The 3689-nt window shown below is 63.8% G+C and overlaps 1 protein-coding gene and 1 long non-coding RNA gene across 2 annotated transcripts in view; both read right to left on the bottom strand.

The window, feature by feature from the left end:
• Positions 1 to 3689, bottom strand: part of NES (nestin) — a gene marked incomplete at its 3' end in the record, with an annotated part of 19347 nt that overhangs the window by 6195 nt on the left and 9463 nt on the right. The gene's annotated exons all lie outside the window — the stretch shown is intronic.
• LOC111743866 lies at positions 7 to 2004 on the bottom strand. The gene is made up of 3 exons (XR_002781904.1): positions 1902 to 2004; positions 1567 to 1684; positions 7 to 492 (listed from the first exon to the last, which is right to left on the bottom strand). It is a non-coding gene; the product is annotated as an uncharacterized LOC111743866 (long non-coding RNA).

Here is a 3689-nt window from a genome sequence, read left to right as displayed (position 1 = left end):
GGGCGGGGCGAGGAGCAGCCGGAGCGACAGAGAGTCGGGAGTGGGAGCGAGGCTATTCATACTCCCGCCAGCCAGGCGGGAAGGGGCGGGACCGAGACTTTAACCCCTTGGAGGTCGGAGGAACAGCGGCAGCCTTTGTCCCCACCGCGCTGGGGGCCGGATGGAGAGCGAGGCGAAAGGGAAGCCAGACCCGGAGAATCCGATGCCGTGGTGGCGGCTTTCTGAGGGGCGAGGCCGTGGGGAGGGGTGGTGACCCGGATGGAGGCAGGTGGTGCACAGAGCCAGCCCGCGGAGGGGAGGCCAGGGGATTGGGCCTGGGAGAGGATGGGAGTCTGTTACTCAGCACCCCCAAGAAAGGTATCGTTTACTGAGGCCCTCTGAGATTGACTCAGTTTCTTCATCCATCAAATGGGAGCAAGTCGGGCATCTCATAGGACTGCTGTAAGGATGGAGCGGCCATGTCCTTTTTGTAAACAGCGAACGCTCACTGTCCTGAAATATTGGGAGAAGGCGACATTGCAGAGAGAAGAAAGAGAGACACTGCCCGGAGGCCGCGGGAGCCGATGGGGCATGCTGGGAGTCGCGGAGCGCGCGCAGTCTCCACCGGGAGACGGAGGTGTCAGGCGACAGACAGGGCGCTTTCCCCATCACTCACCCCCATCCTCCCCACGGCGCTTCCACAAAACCTGGGGGCCACCTACCCACCCTGGGGAGCCCAGGCCTCCTCGGGGTCTCAGCGGAGGGTGCCCCATCCTGTCCTAGGAGTCAGGGACTTTTGGGCAGAGGATGCCCCCTGGTGGCTGACAGGCCAGGCTGAGCCGAGGAAGCAGAAAGACGCCCTAGCCCAGAAGCGTTGAGCCTTTGCAGAAGCTCGCTCTACCGTTTTACTCACATGGTCTGCCCGAACCCTCAAAACGCCCTTTGATGGTTCTACACTGCAGGAGGCAGAGAGCTCCTTGAGGTGGCAGTGGTGGGAAGGCCTCGGGGGTGGGGGGTCCCTGAGCTGGGTAGTGAGGGGCAGGTAGGGTTCGGGTACGTAAAGGGAAAGTAGGAGGAAGCCAAGGTAAGAAGACTGACGGGTCTTGGGGAAGGAACTTCTGCTCACCTGAACCCAGTTTAGCCCTGCGAGAGTTTATTGAACACCTACTGTGCCCCAGCACCCCCCCCCAGCCCAGAAGGGGTCCCGTCTTAGTGATGTGAGGGCCGCGGCGATGGGCATCATGGGAGGGGAGACATAATAACATCATCGCACCACTTTGTCAGCTCCCCAGGTGTCCGCCCAGAGCTGGGGGGGGCCGCGGCGAGTAGAGAGGGCTTTCCGGGTGGGGCAACGGCGAGGTCAGGGACCAGGAGGCCATCCCCACGCACGCCCCCAGCCCTGGGCCAGCCGGGCTTGGGAATTCGCTCCTGCTCTGTGGGCCCCGCCTCGTCCCCCATCCCCACGAGGGAAGCTGGGAGGTAGAAATGCTCCTCTCCATTTTCTCTCCTCCAGCTGGAGGGATAATGGGCTGGCCCGGATGCCTTCTCCTGGCCCTCGTGTCCACAGCAGGGCGCTTGAGTTTTCACCTGAGTTGAAAGGCCCCCCGGTCACTGTGGAGAACTGGGGTGAGGTGGGGGAGGCAGGCAGGACGGCCAGGCAGGAGGCAGTTGTCACCATCAAGGCTCATGGCCGTGAGACCGGAACCTAGAGGGAGAGAGGAGGGAAGAGATCGTTTCGCATCAGCTGCAGGGAGAATTCGATGGAGGGATGGAGGGAGTGAGCGGCCAACACTCCCACGTGTGTGGTTGGCAGCCTGGCATGGGAAGACATGGACAGGGCTCAGGGTCGGGGCTCCGACTGGAAAGGGCGGGTGGATAAGGGAGGACCGTGAGCATGGACGGGGTGGTTCCGGAGAGGGTACCTCCGCGTGATGCGATGCTCCCTTCTATCCCTGACCCTCTGGGTCCGTGGTTTTAAGGAGCCGTCTGCGAAGCAGCAGCCTCCCTGCGGCCTGACCCGCATCCGGTCTGCGCCGGCAGGCAGTAGGTGCTGCAGCGGGGCACGGCCACCAGGGGCCACTATTGCCTCAAGAAAAGCTACCTCTCGCGGGAAACTTAAAACCTAGAAAGAGTTAAAGCAGTGAGGCAGGTAACGTTGTCATCATTGCCGTCCGTGGCTTTCTACCTGAGGAAACTATTCAGAGAGGTTAAGTATCCCGTCCAAGGTCACACAGCTGGAACCTGCACTCAGTTCTGACCCAGCCAGCACCGCCCTCTCTGGGGATGAGGGTGATGGCGGGGACGGGAGTTTGGGTCGGAGGGGACCCGGTGCGGCCTCGTCCCCGTGGCTGCGCACCGTCTAGGTGCAGTCGGGTTTGAACTGGTCCCGATCCGAAGTGCGCCCATCGATACCGCTGCGGAGAGCGCGCGGTGCGTTGCGGTGCGGTGCGGTGCGGTGCGGCGCGGCGGCCGCCCCGGCCCGCGCGGATCCGCGTGCCGTTCGCAGGTACGTGCGCGTGGAGGGAAAATGTTTTTGGAAGGCAAAACGATGCTGGAAATAAATGCGAATACAGTGATTCCGTCGGAGAGGAGGAAGGGGACGCAGGCGGACAGAGAGGCACACGGTGTGTGACAACCCGGCGTCGATAGGGGGCGCGAAGGGTTCCGAAATCAGTGTACGGCGCGGGCCGTCTTGAGTGTCTGAGGGGCTCGTGAGTAAAAGGGCCCAGGCCTTTCCTTCGTGGACGCAGGCCTGCCGCGTGGACGGCGCAGGGCCCGGTGCCGGCCCCAAGCGGGTGGTCCCAAGACTCGTTCTACACAGAGCAGGTCGCCACCGGGGGGCGTGCGCGCCCTGTGCCTGGAGCGCGCGGCCGCTACCTGCTCTCCGGGGACTCATTTTAGGAGCTGTCCCAGTGGATCTTGGTGGCTTTTTCAGTCCCGGAGACTCCAACGACTTAGAAATGAACCGCAATCCGTCCTGACTGCGGGGTCCCTCTGCCTTCCGCCCCGGAGAGGGGCGGTTTCGGCCCTGAACTATTGCCAGACCCGCTCTTCGGGCCATAGCAGGAGGCCTGGCAGTTAATCCCCGGGAGAACTGGCCTGCGTCGTAGGGTCAGTGGGCTGGGGTGAGGGAGCAGGAGAGGCAGTGGGCTCTGGACCACCAGCCCCTCCCCCGGCCCAGGAGGAGGAGGAAGCAGACCACGCGGCAGGAGCCACCAGCGCCCCTGCGTGGTGCCAGGGCTGCTGCATCCTGCCCCAGCCCACAGCATCCAGGGGGCCCTTTGCTGGACGTGATGTATGCAGAAGGCACTAGGCGGGGCCAGGACACCAGCGCGCGCCTCATCTGTGGGATTTGGGGGTCACGCTGTCTTCCTGCAAGGCGTCCAGGGTCGAGGGGCCCCACTAGGAGGAACCGTGAGAAGGGTGAGGGGCAGTCGGATCAGAGGAGATGGGCTGATGGAGGGAGAAGGAGGCGTCTGCAGGGGTGTTGGTCTGCCCAGGGCGAGGGGGAAGGGGAGGTATATTTATCTCCTAAGCCGGCGGCATTAAAAATAACCAGGGCCCTGAGTAACCCAAGCTCCCAGCCTCTGCGTTTGGGGTGGAGGCCATCGTGGGGACTGGAGGGGCAGCAGAGGAGGGGACCAGACGGTCTCCCCCAGCTGCCCCCCGCCTGGGGGCCACTGCGCAGGGCGTGGGCTGGGGGACAGGGA

This window comes from Pteropus vampyrus, unplaced genomic scaffold (assembly GCF_000151845.1).
Source record: "Pteropus vampyrus isolate Shadow unplaced genomic scaffold, Pvam_2.0 Scaffold124, whole genome shotgun sequence".
In the NCBI taxonomy this organism is placed as follows: domain Eukaryota; kingdom Metazoa; phylum Chordata; class Mammalia; order Chiroptera; family Pteropodidae; genus Pteropus; species Pteropus vampyrus.
Note: the sequence above shows the minus strand (reverse complement) of the source record. Positions and strands in the feature narration are given on the sequence as shown.